The sequence below is a fragment of the Myotis yumanensis genome, unplaced genomic scaffold (genome assembly GCF_028538775.1).
Source record: "Myotis yumanensis isolate MYYU_CA2020_CCGP unplaced genomic scaffold, mMyoYum1.0.hap1 SCAF_19, whole genome shotgun sequence".
Classification (NCBI taxonomy): Eukaryota; Metazoa; Chordata; class Mammalia; order Chiroptera; family Vespertilionidae; genus Myotis; species Myotis yumanensis.
Window position 1 is genome coordinate 11,467,855 of NW_027223770.1, and position 18,228 is coordinate 11,486,082.

The following is an 18,228-nucleotide window of genomic DNA, read 5'->3' on the forward strand; positions in this document are numbered from 1 at the left end:
GAAACAGAATTTCTGGAGGATGGGACCCAGAAATCAGGATTTTAAAAAGATTCCCAGGTGATTCTAATGTGCAGCCAAGGTTGAGAACCACTGGTCTGTGGGGAGCCGGTGAAAGGAGAGCAGGCAGAGTGCCGCCCAGCTGGCCTGGAGGTGGGGATGCCGCCTGCAGTGGAGGCATTGGGGTGAGGACAGAGGTCAAGGCGGGTGAAGTTCTGGAGGTGTCTCCAGAAAGACAGTGGTTCTACAGAGAGGCCTCCGCCAAAGGGGCCAGTTCCCCACGCCCAGTGTGACCGATTCTGCCCGTGAACTCACCAGGCGGGCAGAGTTGAGTGGCGCTTGTACCAACTGCCCAGATCTGTATCTCTTGACTAAAATGCAGTGGTTTGCTACACAGGTTCTTGTCTGATCAAACCCCAAGGCCTCCCCCAAGGGAAGAAGTTCATGACACAAAACAAGATGTGGGGCTTTGAGGATTGGGGCCCCGGAGAGAGGTGAGTGGCATGTGGACTCCTTCCAGCCACAGGGAGCTCGACTGCCAACAAGCTAAGCAGCTGGTGTCTGTTTGGTTCTTTCAAGTTTTTGAGCCCAGCTCCATGTTAAGTAAGAAAGATGTTTGGGCATAATTTGGAGAAGCAGAGTTTGGATGGGCTGGCAAGGGAGGAGCAGAGAGTGTCTAGAGCAGTGGTTCTCAACCTTCCTAATGCCGAGACCCTTTAATACAGTTCCTCATGTTGTGGTGACCCCCCAACCATAAAATTATTTTCGTTGCTACTTCATAACTGTAATTTTGCTACTGTTATGAATCGTAATGTAAATATCTGATATGCAGGATGTATTTTCATTGTTACAAATTGAACATAATTAAAGCATAGTGATTCATCACAAAAACAATATGTAATTATATATGTGTTTTCTGATGGTCTTAGGCGACCCCTGTGAAAGGGTTGTTCGACTCCCAAAGGGGTCGTGACCCACAGGTTGAGAACCGCTGGTCTAAAGGGAGTGTGGCTAGTGCACAAGAGATTCCCATTCCTCTCTCGGGCGTGGAGTCACCGCAGGGACATCCTCACCTGTGGACGCTTCTCAAGTTGGTGGTGTGATTATTCCCATTTCATAGAGAAGCAACAGTCAAGGTGACATGGGTCAGAGTGAGAAGCTAAAGGGTCACTTTTATCTTGTCAATGGGCTCTCCATGCTCCAAATCCCAGCATTATCCTTGATGCCCCCATCTCTCCTTCCCCTCCTCTAACACCAAGCCCTATCAAGTTTGTCTTTTACGTTTCTCTCAAGGTCATTACCCACTTTTCTATCCCACTGCCCTAACCCTAATCCAAGTCTCTGGCACCATCATTTTGCAACCAGTTCACGTCTTAATGTTCACCCCATTCTGCCTTACAGTCTATCTTACAGTCAGTGTGAGCTTGAAAAAGTCCAAGACTAGTCACGTCTCCTCTGCATCAAATGCAGGCGGTGCGGCCAGGTCAGAAGTCAGAGACAGGGGTGACTGGGGTGTGAGATGTCACACTGACGGGGTGTGGAACAAGGTTTAAAGATTGACTCATACAACTACATACTGAATATAAAAAGTCAAGTTTCCTAATTGAGGCTGTAATTTCGTAGTTAGGTTTAGATAGGATAAGAACTCTCCTAAGTGGCATTTAAAGGTACCTCACCTCGGATGTGGACTCAGTTCTACAGAACAGAACGTACCTTCTCCAGTACCTCTTTTCGGTATGTCAGCATCTAAATTGAGCCTCTGTGGGGTGGTGTGATTGTGCTTGTCCTAAATTTCAGTAAGCGTGCTTTTTTATCTTTTCATTTCAGACAATCTCCAGCATCCACAGAAGTAGAACAGTGTAATGAACTGAGGGCCCATTCATCCGTTTTCACAATGATCCACTGAGGGCCAATCCTGTCGCACATGCACCCCACCCACCCCCGCCCACCGCCATTATTTTGAAGCAAACCCCAGAGACCGTGTGGCTTTCCCCTGTGAACAGTAAATGTGTTCTTAGTGCCATTTCCAGCGTTGCATATACGCCTGCCATGTTGGTCCTGCGAAAAGCTACGAAGTCACAGTTCATGAGAAACCTGGGGAATGGGGAGTTCTGATCGATCAGATTTTTCTGTTTCACCGAATTATTAGCTAGAAAACCCTTATTGTTTAAAAAGGGGAAAGGCTTTCTAAGATAAGCGTCTACTTTCCTGCCTTAATAGGTATGGTACGGCAAACAATCTAATCTCTTCATCTAGTCTGACTGATTTTCGCTCCTGGGGGAAGTGACCCAACAGGGCTAGTTGTTTCCATTACAGATTTGTGGTGGCAGCGGGGCCTGGGTGACAGGGATTACAGTCTTTCCCACCTGCCCCTCACCTGCCTCTGAAGCCCAGACTCCAACCCGTTGGGGTCTCCTGAGTCCCCAGCCCACTCGTCAGTGTAACTGCACGACCCATACTGTACCTCTTCCCCCAATACCCGCCACGAGTTTACCCAATCTGTCGCTCTTTCCTCCAGTCTTTGACCAAGGAGAGTGTGAGCTGAAAGCGGAATCTGCACTCAGCTCAGGGAACCCAACAGGGACTGTATTGGAGACACAACAAAACCTGTGAGTGATGGGGTAAGCATGGGGGGCATGAGGAAGGGCAGGAACCAGGCCCTGAAGGGGATCGGGAATGTCCCCATGCTAGGTGACACCTGAGCCAGGAGGCCACAGCAGAGCACTTTCCACGGCTGAAAGGGTCACAAACCTAACCCTCCATGCACCCAGCCAGGTGGTCCCCCTCTCCCCACTGGGGCTTTTTCTTGCGTTATCACTTCTGTCCCTTGAAAAGTTATCTCTTTTCTCCTCTTCCATTTGACTCATTCCTCTCCACTCACAAGTTTCTTCCGAGTCTCTCTACTTCTAACCAGTCTTTCTTTAACTTTCAATCTCACCTGCCCAAACTCAGGCATCCCCACCCCTGCATCTTGATACCCCACTGCTCAAGACACACATTCAGACATCACCCTCACTTCTTCCTTTTCTTCACTTTCCGCCTTTCGTCTACCAGGACACTGGTCAGTGTTGCCTCTAAAATAATCACAGGCCCAGCGCTCCTCCCCACCCCACTGCCATCACAGTGATCCATACACCGTGGCCTCATCGCCTGGCCCGGTGATGGCACCAACCTCTAGGTTCCACCCTTTGCTTCCGTCCATTGTCGCCACAGAGCTAGAGTTGGCTTTTTAAAGTCACTTAAGATGCACTGTGTTCGTCCCCTGCTTTAATTCCAGTGGCTTCCTGTTGCATTTGGACAAAAACCCAAACTCTACCATCTGGCTCCTGGCTGCTTTGGGCCAGCGACAACCTGTCTGGACCAGAAAGTCTTCATCTGTAAAACATGGATGACGATATACCTCCCCACTGGGTGCTGTAAGGATTCGATGGCCACAAACCCACCATGTTAGCTACTTTCCTATTTGCCATCTCTCTTCCTTGCCTTCTTCCTCATTCCCAACAAATCGTACCTTCTTCCAAATTTCTCAGATATTTTTAAAAATATGCTTTTTAAAAAAATATATATTTTATTGATGTTTTACAGAGAGGAAGGGAGAGGGATAGAGAGTTAGAAACATCGATGAGAGAGAAACATCTATCAGCTGCCTTCTGCACACCCCCAATTGGGGATATGCCCGCAACCAAGGTACATGCCCTTGAACGGAATCGAACCTGGGACCTTTCAGATCACAGGCCGACGCTCTATCCACTGAGCCAAAACGGTTAGGGCTAAAAATATGCTTTTATTTATTTTGGAGAGGAAGAGAGAGGGAGAGAGAAACATCAACAATGAGAGAGAATCATTGATCACCTGCCTCTTGCATGCCCCCTACTGGGGATCGAGCACACAGCTTGGGCCTGTGCCCTTGATCAGAATCGAACCCAGGACCCCTCAGTCCGCAGGCCGACACTCTATCCACTGAGCCAAACCGGCTATGGCCAAATTTCTCAGATTTTATTAACACCACGGCCAAGACCATTCTCCTTTTTAATATCCTGGAGTCCTTCTGATTCTCCTTTCCTGGCAGCATCCTGCCTGCCCCCTTTTTAATTTTTATTTAAATTTATTGGGGCGACATAAGTCACCATGAAAAACATGACTAGACGTGTGGGTTTCTAGTCACCTCCCCCTCCTTTTTCATTCATCCAATCCCGTGTTGTGAATTCTCCCTCTGAAATGTCGCTGCCTGTAGTCCCATTCTAGGCCGAGGACACAGACGTACAGGTCAGCACTGAGTTTGTCCTAACAGAACCTTCCTGGACTCTGGGCTAAACGGTCAGGAAAGAGCTTTCAGCTTCTTAACGCCCATCCCTTTTTCAACAATCTAATCTCTTAATCTCGTCTGCATCTCCTCCCAGCACTTCGTAACCTACTACCCTGGTAGAGTGAAGCCCCAGTCCTCAGTGTGGCCACCTCATCTCCCATCACTCCCCGTGGCGCGGTCCAGGTGCCAGGCAAAATGGACTCCTTGTTTTTCCGTAGCCATGCCCCACACTTCTTCCCTCTTCCTCTGCCAAGAGCCCCTCCCCCTGGAAGGCCTTGTGCTTCCTCCTCTCTGCAGCCTGCTCTGGCCCACCCCACTTTGGACCACCTCCATTTCTCCTTCTCTGTCACTCACGTCACATGCCACCTTCTGCGTGGCAGTTGTCAGTACTGCATCACGTGATCACCCCTTCCTAAGGACCACATCTCGTTTTATCAGTCATCTACCAAAGCACAAAGCGTCTGTGTCCTGGGCACTCACTCAGTAAGCGTGTGATTTAAATCACATCTACCACTCACTGCCCGGGCTGACTCAGCAACTCTACGAAACAGGTGCTATTAGCAACCCACTTCAAAGATAAGGAAGTTGAGGCTTACATAACTTGCCGGGTGGCACCAGCACCCATTGTGAATCTGAGCTGTAGTCATGGGCGTGTCTGACGGGGGAGCCTAGCCCCTCCCCTTGCCCCTGTGATCCCATCTTTATCCTTAAAAGATCCGTGGATGGTGGAAATAATTATCCTTATTTTACAACTAAGGCTTACCTTTTGTAATAAGAACACTCAACAAACTAGGAGGAGAAGGGACTTCCTCAACCTGACACAGGCATCTGTGAAAACCCCACAGCTGATGTGTTCAATGGTTGGAGGACTGAACACTTCCCATCGAAGACAGGAACAAGACAAGAATGTCTGTGCTCCTGCTTCTGTTCAACACTGCAGGTTGATTGGACAGGAAGAAGGAAAAACGGTCTCTATGTACACATGACACGATACCATATAGAGGAAACCCTAAGGACACACACACACACACACACAACTATTGGAGCTACCAAATGAGTTCATCAAAAATAAAAATTTTTGTGTCAAAGGACACTATCAAGAAAAGTGAAAGGCAACCCACAGAATGGGGGGAAATGCAAATTGTGTATGTGATAAGGGCTTAGTATCCAGAAAATCTAACTCCTACAACTCAACAATAAAATGAAAAATAACCCAATGAAAAAATAATAGCCAAACGTGGAACAACCCACCTGTCCTTGAACTGATGACTGGATAAGCAAACTGTGATCTATGGATGTATAAATGGAATATTACTCAGCCATGAAAAGGAATGAGCACTGGCACCTGCTACAATGTGGACGAACCTTGAAAACATGATGCTGAGTGAGAGAAGCCAGACACAAGAGGCACATATTGTCTGATTCTATGGATAGAGATGCCCAGGATAGAGATGAGGTTACATCACATAAAGGTGAGGACCAGAACTGAAATCCAAGAATATCTGTTCTTAGCACCAATGTTGTTGGGGAAAGAATGTGTTTGAATAAGTAAATGAATAAAGCTGGGATCACAAGGAGCCTTACAATTGTCATTCTAAATATCTCTTCTCATTATAGAGTACTACAGTTATAGAGAAAAGGGGGGAAGTAACAACATTGCACGGTTACACTGAGAAATCAGTTACTGTTCAAGGAACAATCTGCCCTGATAGGCTACTTTGGTTGTGCCATTTAGCCAGGAAAAAGAACAGCTGTGAACACTAGTGGACCCTAGTGTAATTTCAGAAATCAGTGAGAAGAAAACCATCCTTAGCCCGGCCGGGGTGGCTCAGTGGTTGAGCATCAACCTATGAATCAGGAGGTCATGGTTCAATTCCCAGTGTGGGACATGCAGGAGGCAGCAGATCAAATGCTCTCATCATTGATGTTTCTATCTATCCCTCTCCCTTCCTCTCAGAAATCAATGAAAAATATATATTAAAAAAAGAAACAACCAACCAACCTTATAACAGTGAACAGCCGTGAGGTGGCCAAAGAGTTTGACCTTTACCACTTGTAAAACCCTTCAAACCTCTCCGAATTTCATCCTCTTTTCCCTGGGTGCTATTTCTTTTAAAATTTCAAGTTGTATCCGGCCAAGCCAGGAACCAAGAGGCCACTGGTTTGATTCCTGAGTTGCAGGCTCGATCCCCGGTAGGGGAGCATGTGGGAGGCAGCCTACTGATGATGTTTCTCTCTCATCGATGTTTCTAACTCTCTATCCCTCTCTTAAAAAAAAAACCAATAAAAACATTTAAAATTTGAAGTTGTGTTTATTGTACTGATTTCTAAAACAATATATACTGATTTTAGAAAATTTTGAACATGATACAAATATAAAGAAAATTACCCCTATCCTCAAAGTTACTTCTTTTCCAGTCTTGCTTTCTGGCCATATATGTTACACACACTCACATATACACACACATTTTTAAACTTCATAGAGATCTTCATAAACACATTTGTATCCTGCTTTTTACCCTACCATTAAGTATTCCTTGAGAAAATGATTTTGAATGGCCACATAATGCCATCTTATAGAGAGACCATGGTTGTTGTTGTTTTGTTTCATTTTGTTTTAGCCATTCTCTTATTTTTGGGCATTTGGGTTATATAGCAGCCAGGAAACTGTGCCTCTCAGACCTCCTCCTGGAGGAAGTACAATGGACTGAGCCCGGCTGCTGTGCTCTGAAATCCATCAGCCCATCACTCAGGGGCTTGCCTCCCACAGGCCTCTCCCAGCCAATGACGCTGCATGTGTCCCAACTCTCTCGGGAAAGCCCTGGGGTCTCAGATGCTGCCACCAGCCCTCCTTCCTTCCCTGTCTCCTTCAGCAGGGAGCAGACCTGCCTGGGTCGGCCCACTCGCCCAGCCCAACCTGCTCCCGCAGGCTTGGCTGCCAATAACCCCTTGGCATGGAGAATCCCATCCTGGTGCCTACTTCTGGGAAGACTTGGATTCACACAGGTTAGTTCCACTCTGGTTTCCTGGTTTGTTTTTGATGTTATCATTAGCGCTGTTTTGAATATGAGGTATGTGTGTCCTGTCCAAGTATCTGATCATCTTCTTAGGAAATTGCATTACAGTGGAATTCCAGGAGAGGGTTGCGTGTATGTGTGTGTGTGGGGGGGGGGGGGGGGGGAGGGCAGGGGGAGGAATAGAATGGGCTTTTCTCATCACAACCTCACCCTCAAGCCTCATCACTGATTGGATGGGCAGAAAACACGATCTTCTGCATATTTGCATTTCTTTGTTTTGAGTGATGTTGAGCATAGTTTCACATTTATTGGCTATTTGATTTCTTATTTTATATTAAAACATCCCTCTCCCTCCTCCTTTTCTTCTCTCTCATTATCTGATTGCCTCTTCTATTTCCTTTTTATTTTCCCTCTCTTCTCTTAATTCTCCAGAATAAGAAAAAATGGCATTGCTTAAAAATGTCTTACAGCTTTATATTCCCTGTCCTTCCTTTACAAATTGGGCAAATTTAAACGGTTCCTCAGTCACAGCAAGTTCCCCCTGAAATAAATAATGTTATCGTATTAGTTTTCGCTTCTCTGTGACACTTGCTTATCGATTTATTTGTTTTCCTTTACTCTGCAGATAAGTGGCACTTGAATTTTAAAAGTCATTACTTTGGATTGTTTTAATCACAAGATATGCCATGGAAATCGTTTGGTGGAGGAGATACTAAATTTGTCACAAAATGCCAACATCTGCTTACCTTTTTGCCTCTTTCTTGATTTTGGCAGATTATCACCCAGAGGAATTCTAATTATGTAGGAGTCCTCATTGGTGATGTTCCAGCTGACTTGGGATTTGTCACCCTGGTCACCTGTGAGCATCTCTGCCCCATGTTGCCACTTTCAGGAAAGGTGAGAACGAATCGTTTTGTTTTTCTTTTCTATTATACTGTGGTAAGTGGTTTTGATTTAAAGGAGTAAATCAGGCCCTAATCTCTTCCCTCATCTCCCCTCCAAATGCTTCTCTTTCTGAGAAATGGGGAAAGTAGGCATCGAGCAGTGTCACCAGCTGGTGGGCCACTCAGCCATCGAAAGGAAGGAATGAAGCACCACACCTGCTACCACGTGGGTGGCCCTTGAGACCACGATGCTGAGCGAGAGACGCCAGACACAGAGGGCCATGTAGTGTGTGATTCCGTGGACAGGACGCAGCAGGCGCCCAGGGACAGAAAGCCGATCAGTGGTCTTAGAGCCCGAGGGCTGGGGAGTGGGGGGTGACTGCTAACGGGTGCTGGTTTCTTTTCGGGGTGATGAAAATGTCCCAGAGTTAGTGATGACGGCTGCATGACTTGGTGACTATACTAAAAAAGACGTTGAGCCCAACCGGCATGGCTCAGTGGTTGAGGGTCGACCTATGAACCAGGAGGTCCCTGGTTCAATTCCTGGTCAGGGCACATGCCCGGGTTGCAGGCTCAATCCCCAGTAGGGGGCATGCAGGAGGCAACCGATCAATGATTCTCTCTCATCATTGATGTTTCTGTCTCTCTCTCTCTCCCTCTCCCTTCCTCTCTGATATCAATAAAACTATTTTTTAAAAGACATCGAATTGGACACTCTAAATGGGGGAGCTTTGAGACATGTACATTATGTGTCAAAAAAGCTATTAAAAATACTGATTCCAGGGCCAGCCCCAACCAGCCCAGACCCATTCGGTGTGAAAGCCAGGAATCAGCACCTCACTCAGACGCCCCAGCAGGACCAGCGACACAATGTGTGGGTCTCGTACAAAATGAAAGTGTCGGCCCCTTGTTCAAGAATCATCAAGAATGTCAAGACCGTGACAACAGAGCATCCACACCAGCGTGGGGCCTTCTGAGGGCGGCCAGACTGGTGTTTGGGATGCCCGATGCTGTCCCCAAAGGAAGGAAGGGGATTGGTTAGCAGATAAACCTCTTCATCAGAGAAGCTGTAGGTGGATTTGCTGGAAATACAAGAGGAGAAATCAAAGCTTCAAAAGGCTTCCTCTCCCTGCAGAGCTCCGAGGTGGTTTTAGTCAGAACCGTGGCGCAGCCCCCCAGCAGGCACTGAGTCATCTGCAGAACCGTGGACTTTCGGGCAGGCTGCTGCAGATCAGCAGGGGATCCAGGCCACTGTCAGCTGTGCAGCTGGGACCACTCTGGCTGATTGGGGCAGAGCCCATGTCTATGAAAGGATGCGAGGGGCCCGGTCCTGGCAGGGTGGGGGGTTGGCAGCCATGAAGAGCTCGGCCCCTGCTGCCCCCAGGGGCAATGGCCATCTCTCCCTGCAACAGTGAACTTGCTGAGCTTGCTGCTCTGTGTCACCAGCCCCTAAGCCACAGTCTGATGGTATTGCCAGAGGGACTGGAGATTGAGTTAATAATAAATCATGCCTGAGGGATGTAACCTCCATAAAAAAACCTCTGAATTATGGGGGTTGGTGACTGCATCCACGTGCCAGGAGCGGGGTGCAATCAGCTCCCCGGGGCAGAAGCGTGGTGCTCAGGCCCCTTCCAGACCTCACCCTGTACACATCATCCGGCTGTGCATCTGTCTGAATCGTCATCACATCCTTTGTAACAAACCATGGGCATGAGTAGATGGTTCCCTGACTCCTGTGAGCCGTTCTAGCAAGAGTGGGTGACCTGGGGACCTGTGGTGTCTGAAGTGGGGGGGGGGGGCAGTCTTGTGGGGCCGAGACCTCATCCTGGGGAGTCTGCACTAACTCAGCAGCCATGGTGGATCAATGTGTAACGCCTGGTTGGTGTCCGCAGCGAGCTGGAGACTGGCTCAGGGTGGCAGCCCCACACCTGTCCTGTGAGTGGAGAAGCGTTGTCCTTCACAGGCCCACGTCCTTGCTATAATGAAGGCAGCATCTCTCGCCTTTTCGACTTCCATAGCAGGAGGCTGGCTCTGCTCTCTACCAAAGCTAAGTCTCAAACCATTAACCCTTCATTCTCATACAAAGACAAAGGTTTCCGTCACCTCATCGAGGAAGGGGTCAATCGATTCAAAGGACTGTACAAGGAACTAACATCTCTCTCATCTGTCTCTCCGTCACCTCGAAGAAATGGATGCTGGGATAAAATGCTCAGGTCGCTGTTCCACTGGTTGATGTTCTACAGTCAGGAAACCATCACCTCTGGGGTTATCTTCTCCACGTGGTAGGAATCATTTGCATCTCATCGATTGTCTCCAAGTCCACAGACTCTGGCACCTAATCGATAATAAATCATGCCAAGGCCCTGACCAGGTAGGTTAGTTGGTTAGAGCATCATCCTGATTTGCCAAAGTTGTAGATTTGATCCCCAGTCAGGGCACATATAAGAAGCAACCAACGAATGCATAAATAAGTGGACAGTCAAAAAGAATGATAGCTGTCCGCCACAGTGGGTGTTTGTGGAAGGACTGACCAAAACATTGTCATTGGAGGTTAGGCTATTTGGGAGCTTAAAAGCCTGGTATGGAACTTAGAGTAGAGAAGTCCGAGGCTGAACTGCCTATCTCAGAGTGCTAACCTCATCCCCTTATATGAAGACTTGGGCAAGTCCTACTATCTGTTTGGGCCTCAGTTTCCCTCAAAAAAAGACAAAGATGAAAGTGCTGTTGGACTCAAGGCCAGCGATTCTCAGGCTCGCATGTGTATGTGAATCACCTGGAGGTTTCTCTAAAGAACAGATTGCTGGCTGTGCCCCAAACGGTCTGACTCAGTAGGTCTGGGGTGGGGCCCACGGATTTGCATTTCTAACACGTTGCCAGGCAACGCTGCTGCTGTTAGCCCAGAGATTTGAGAACCATTAGTCCAGATGCCTTCTAAGGAACGGTTAAGAGCTTTGGGCTCAACATTCAATCAAATGATCACCGCGCTGGCCCTGGCTGTGAAGAAGTCACTGATGGAAGGAAGGAACAGGCCTTCACAGGAGCAGAGGGTTGGGAAGGCAGTGGGAGCCACGCTTAGACACCCCAGTGCTCGCTCTGTGCCAGCCATGGCACTATGTGCCCCTAAAGCCCAGCCCCCCCAGGGAGGGACGGAGGGTGGGCAGAGTGCCGAAGAGAGCTTGAATCCGGGGCCCCCCCACATAGCAGCCTTGTGGCCTCGAGCAAGTAACTAAATGACTTTTGACTTTGGTTTCTCCACCTATAAAAAGAGAATAATAATGATACTTACATGACCTGGCATAAAGAAAATGCCCAATAAATGGTCGTTGCTAAACTTATTGTAATTTGCTACTGAGCCTGTTCAGTGGGCCAAAATGGTAGAAGTAGTATCTATTTCTACAGCATGTCCCATGCTCCCTCAGCCACACACCACCCGGCCTGGACTCCCCCTTTACAACATGCAAAACAGAGTTATGAGAAAAATTCAAAATAATTTATTAAATAGGTGCCAAGGGCTCCTCCAAGGAGCATTAACAACTCTCAATACAATAAATATCAATAAGTTAACACAGGTGCCAGCTCCTGCCCTCGCAAGGGTACAGATAGGAGAGTAATAAATAAAACTTAAGTCTGCAGAAAAAAACATTCTATAAATACCAAGACAGTTCGAAATCTGCTTCAAGTTCATTCACACGTTTATATCTCAGTTCCCCCAAGACTGGTCAGCTGGGGGTTCGTTGAGGTCATTCATTGGAATAATTTACTTAGAACTCATGGTAGAGTTCGCACACTTAGCAATCACTCATCTTTTTTGAAGGCTTCTCACATTTTCACCATTTCAAGAGGAGTAGGCTCCACTGGATGGCCGTCGAGGACCTGCTTTAGTGACTACAATGATTTCACGCACGTAGAAAACTCCTGTAAAATAGCCAAGGTGAGCCTTTTACACTCATAGCTGTTGTTGGGCATCGAAATTTTAGTTTCTGGTCCAGGTGGAAATAGGGGTTTTTCGAGCTGTTGTATGATGTCATTGATGTCCATTTTGTTATCGCATAGACATGGATGACGTTCGATGGCCCTGAAATAAGGCAGGACGGCTGAGCTGTTGATGTAGTGTGGTGGTTGGCAGTCGGAGGCGAAAGGCCGCAGCAGGCGAGGCGTGGACTTTGGCAGGCCCGTCTCTTTCTAACAAGGGGGAGCGAAGATGAGCATTAGGTTTGCTAGAAATCCCAAGAGGTAATTTCTAGATGCTTCCTCTGTGGCTGGTATGGGCGAGGACCCCCCACCATCACCCCCAACATCTCCTCTCATCAGTGCCACAACCCCGGGAGGCTGTGGCCATCACTGTCCCAGAAGAAACTAAAGCTCGGCTGGTTGGTGGAGCTGGCCCAAGATCAAGTGGCAGTCCCAGATTCCCACCCGCGCCAGGCAGCCCGGCTCCATCTGGCCCCTCTCCCATCTGGCTGAGGCCCCCACAGCCTTCTGGAATCTCCTCTCGGCTGCTCTGGGGCTCGGAGGAATGGGAAATGAGACTTGTGGGTGTCCATGTGGCTGCTTGCTCTTGGCAGCTCGTGTTACAGCCGATACAGCCCCTGCTCCTAGAGGAGGCTACACTTGGCAGAAAGGCCTCCAAGGCGCCAGGGAGAGATTTTCCAAACACACCCAGGCTCACAGCCCACACTGTCCCCCGCTCCTCGGCCTAAGGACTAAGCATCTGGGTTGCACTTGAGCTAAGAGCACCCATCAGCCTGAACTGCCCCTCGCCCCGCCGATAGCCTCTGCCCCTGGTCTAGGCGAGCCAAGGCTGCGGTCTGAGTGCCAGGGTGGAAGGAAGGGGCAAGGCCAGGGTCACCAACTGTTTCCACGTTTGGGTTTTTGCTTGTTTGTTTAATCAAAGCTGCCCAAGAGGTTCTGTCTTGATCGCAACCGAAGGGGTTGGCTCAGCAGAGCCTTGGCTAGAGGCAGACTGGGTCCTGATCAGACAATGAAGGGTAGACAGGCGGACATCTAATGTGTTAACTGCCCTGCTCTGCGGGAAGAGAGCTCCCAGGGACCCACAGGCGCCTCCACTGCCCTCCATTCACAGGGACATTGTCACAGCTTAGCTTGGTGGTCAACAGCTCCTGAACCGGTAGACAAGATGGGCCACATCAAAGGATATGCTGCAGACAGGAAACTTCATTTTACAATATTGTGAACCAAACATGGTAGGAGTGACCAAGCCTACTAAGCAGATCCTGCAGGAGGCAGCCAATTGATGATTCTCTCCAAAAATTGTTGGGTTGGGGGCTGTCTGAGCTCATCTCTGCCTCTGACCCGCACCCGCATAAAAATCCCACAGTAACCTGTCTCATTGTACCCATCCTTTCCCACATAGCCACAGCCCTGGCTTCAGGACTGAAAAGAGCCCCTTCTTCTGGGCGCAAGGAAAGGTGTTTTAAAGAAATGGCTTAGAAAAGAAATCTGGAGGGCACTTACGCAGTTTTCCAAAAGTCTCTCAGATGAAGCCTTTAGTTCTATGATGATTTTCTTCAGGTCACTTCCACCAGGGATGGGAGCCGTGTGGACGGACAGCAAGGTTCCCATACAGCAGAACAGAAGCAGGGCACCCCTGGTGGGTCCTGAGGAGAGAATGCTGCCGTGAAGCCCCCAGCCAGGCGCCCCCTGCCCACCCAGCTTCTCTCCCCCGAGCCACACTCCAGCCACCACGGGGTAAGCCCCTCCAGAGTCTTTCAGTCCATCTCATGGTACCTGTGTGGGAGGCCATGGTGAGAGGGAGCGGAGCCTGCTTCAGCAACAGCTGCTTGAGCCAGTTGTGTTCGCCATGGCCTCCAGGTGATATATAAAGGGCCCGCCGTGAGGAAGGACAATCGATGTTCCGCCCATGGCGAGATTATTGCTCAGCTTTTCTCCAGAAAACACTTTCAAAATTTTGCCGCCCAAGGCTGAGTGAAAGCAGGGCTGGAAGGAAATGCTGAGGTTACCCTCAAGGTGGGCAGATGCCTGACTCAGTGCAGGCACACACAGGAAGGCACACGCATCTTTGCCACGTCTTCTTGGAAAGAGCCGGTAAATCTGACCAGAAGAAATTTTGAAGCCCGGGGTTGACAGGCACAACCACCAAGAAATATGATGTTGCAGGAGATGCTGGTCAGTGCCCCACAGGGAATTTTTGGGGAGGGTCACAGCTGAGCGCGTGTGGGTGGAGAGGGAACGTGCTTGCAAAGTGCATTATCTTGGTAGATTTCTGAAGCATGCCCCTGCCAGCATGCAGGTACAGCCCTGATAACCGCTGTGACTGTGGCATGTCAAAGACCGTATCTCACCTCTGCATGGTCTTGAACATCATTGGACTTTGCAAGTGCAGGACCAGGAACCAGAATCCGTGCTCGGGAGTCATTTGTTGGAATCACTTATGCGTAGTTTGAGTGCCACCTTCGATCAGACACTCTTCTAGCAAAGAAGTTCAACAAGGTCCCTGCCCTCGCAGAGCTGGCATTCTCCTGGGCAAGGGGCATAGTGTTAATAGACAAGAAAACATCAGGTCATAAGAACTATAAAAATCAAGGTGTTGGGATAGAGAATGACAGGTGACCAGGAAAAGTCTCTCTGAGCCGAAACCTGAAAGATGAGAAGGACCTGTTGTGGGAAGACCTGAGGAAGCAGTGCTGGCAGAGGGAACCCTTGCATGCAAGTCCTCAGGCAGAAATGAGCTTGCTGTGACTAAGGACAGGAAGCAGCTCGAGGCAGCTGGGACAAAGCGAGAGAAGAGGAGGGTGGTGGGAAGAGGGGCAGAGGGCAAGTCGCAAGGGTCTTATGAGGATAAAGAAGTTGGGCTTCATTCCAGGTGTGATGCACCATTGAATGGCTGTAGGTAGGGAAACACAGGGTCTGGCTTACTTTAAGAAAAAAGATAGGCTGCTGAGTGGAGAATGGATTTTCGGGAATCCAATGTGGAAGCAGAGAGACCAATTAGGAGGGTCAGCAGCCGTGCAGGTGAGAGATGAGGGCGGCTTGGACCAGGATAGAGTGGATGGAGACAGAGTCTACAGAACCAGCCAATGGAATATGTGGAGAGGAATCAAAGACAGGAATCAAGGATGACTCTGTGAATTTTGATAAAGCAATCAGGTGGTTGATGTGCAGTGAGGGAAAAGAAGACTAGAGAGGGGAAACCAAGAGTTCTATTTGGAATGAGTCAAGTTTGAGATGCGCAATGAGAATCTATTCAATGTCTAGTCAGCGGTTGGATTGGAGTCAAGAGCGCAGAACTGAGGTCAGGCCAGGGCAGTCCATAGAACTGAAGATGCACAACGAAGAGACAGCTACAAACCCCCTTTCACCTTAATCCCAAGTCTCCTTCCAACTGAGACTGGTCTCTTTCCTCTCCTTATCCAAGCTTCTTGACAGAGCAATCTATGCTCACTTTTACCTCACTTCACAAACTGTCACAATATGGTTTTCACCCCAAGAATTTATTTAAAATCCTCTAGCAAAGTCCATGGTAAGCAGAATTTTGCCCCCGTGACTTTTACCCTCTGGTATTTACTCTCATAATTATGTTACATTACATGGCAGAAAGACTTTGCAGATGTAATTACAGTTACTAATCAGTTGATCTTAAGCTAGATGATTACCAAGTGGATCCAATGTAGTCACAGGAGCCCTTAAAAACAAAGAGGAAGTCAGAAGAGAAAGTCGGAGAGACTCAAAGCATGAGAAAGATTCAACTGTCATTGCTGGCTTGAAAATGGAGGGAGCCAAGTGGAAAGCATGAGAAGAAAATGAATTTGGCCAATGACTAGTGAGTGTGGAAGACGACCCTGAGCTGTAGCTGAGAACCACAGCCTCAGTTGATAACTTCAATTTAGCCTAATAAGATGCTGAGCAGGGAACTCAGTTACAGCATCTGGACTTCTGACCCACAGAAACTGTGAGGCAGTAACTTTGTGGTTTTAAGCTGCTAAGTGTACCGCATTTTCTACAGCAGCAACAAAGAGCCAATAGTTGCCCTGGCTGGTATGGCTCAGTTGGTTGAGCATCATTCCATGCAGTGAAAGGTTGCAGGTTTGATTCCTGATCAGGGCACATGCCTGGGTTGCCTGCTTGATCCTAGGTGGAGGGCGTTGCAGGAGGCAGCCGATCAATATTTTGCTCACATCAATGTTTCTCTCTCTCCCTTTCTCTCTCTCTCTCTCTAAAAATCTTTTTTAAATGCCTGGCTGGCATGGCTCAGTGGTTGAGTATTGATCTGTGAACCAGGAGGTCACGGTTTGATGCAAGGTTGTGGGCTGGATTCCCAGTGTGGGGTGTGCAGGAGGCAGCCAATCAATGATTCTCTCCCATCATTGAGGTTTCTATCTCTGTCTCCCTTCCTCTCTGAAGTCAATAAAAATAAATTTTTAAATCTTAAGAAAACACACACAGGTGTAAGCCTATAAGATATAAGTCAGGTGTGGAGCCCAGGGGTGCACCTCCATCAGCAGAACAGGGAGAGGAAGGTGACTTGGCCCTGAATACGGAGAAGGTGCTCTAGAGAGAAAGAGACTTAGAGAAGCATGTTGTCATGGAACAACATGAAAGCGGTTTTCAAGAAGGAGGAAGTGAGCAGCCCCAGCATAAACTACGGAGAGGTTCGTTAAGATAAAGGCTGAGGAGCGTCTCGACGCAGGGGAACATGAGGTCACTGGGAAGTTTGAACACACTGTTGGGGGTGGAAGCCATATGGTGGTGGTTTGAGAAGTGAGAAAAAAGTGAAACTACCCAGTTGCTTCATCAAAATCCTGGGAGTTAATCTTGATTCCTCTCTTTGCTTAGTTTATATTGCAACAGACTCATGGGTATTTATTTTCCTAGTTTGGGAGAATTTCTCTAATAATAGTAAAGGTGTCCTCCTACAGGAAAGTAGCCACCACAGCAGGTGTTTTGGGAAGGATCACAGTCAGGAAATTGGACTTTCTCAACATTTAACATTTTTTGCTCTTTCTAGAGACACCGTTGAGAGAAAGAAAAGACTGGCCTAGAAGAGGAGAAAGTATTTACCAATCACAAATCCATACCATAGGACTCATCAATTGCATTCCTAGAGGAATTCCTTCCAAGAAAAATGACAACACGCATTCCCACGAAAACCTGTACATGAGTGTTCAGAGCGGCATTACTCCTCAGAGCCAGACAGTGAGAACAACTCAAAGGCCTATCAGCTGATGATGGATAAACAGAACGCGTTCTGCCCCTATCGTGGCACAGTGTCCCACTATGTGAGCGGTTAGAAGAAGTAAATCCACGGGGACAGAAAGCATATTGTGGTTGCCCGGGGCTGGGTAGATGGGAATGGAGGGAAATGTTGAAGGTTAGATTAGAATGATAGTTGCACTGTGAATACACTAACACCCACAGAATTGCACACTTTAAAGCGGCGCGTTCTAGGGTATGTCCATTATATCTCCATAAACGATGTTGCCTTTCCATATTATAGGAACCAGAGTCATCTTATCCCATGGATTTCACCAAGCAGTGCCCAGGAGCCCCTCCTGTGTGACCGGCAGTGGGCTCCATGCTCTGAGGATGGAGAGGTAAGTGGGATTGGGTCCGTCTCAAATGGGGTTTGTGATTAAAACTCCCTGAGTCAGGAGTTAAGGAGAGTCACATTGGAATCCCCTGATGACAATCTTGAGCTTGACCTTGGGCTAATGTCTCCTTTCCAGATCTGTCAAGTGGGGGTAATAATGAGCATTTTTCTCTGGAGGAGAATCCGTGGCGTAAGGGAAGCGCAGGGCACGTGCTGGGAGCCGCAGCAGTTACTGCCCCAGCAGCCGGGGGACCTGTACTGTTTTCCTTGGTTTACAGCCGTGAGCACAGGCGAGGTCAGGAGGGAAACCCAGTTCTCCTGGGGCTGAGCAGGGGTCTCCCGAGGCGAGTCCTGGGATCCCAGAGCGCCTGCGCCGCCCCGGCGCCCCGCCGCCTGGAGCACCTGCGCGTCCCGGCGGTTGCTTAGCAACCGGCAGGACGCGGGGTCCACGCGGCT

The 18,228-nt window shown here is 48.5% G+C and overlaps 1 long non-coding RNA gene across 1 annotated transcript; it reads left to right on the forward strand.

The window, feature by feature from the left end:
- The first annotated feature begins 10,051 nt into the window (after window positions 1-10,051).
- LOC138997892 (uncharacterized) lies at window positions 10,052-17,473 on the forward strand. The gene is made up of 4 exons (XR_011469046.1): window positions 10,052-10,575; window positions 12,019-12,135; window positions 13,737-13,913; window positions 17,191-17,473. It is a non-coding gene; the product is annotated as an uncharacterized lncRNA (long non-coding RNA).
- The last annotated feature ends 755 nt before the right edge of the window (window positions 17,474-18,228 follow it).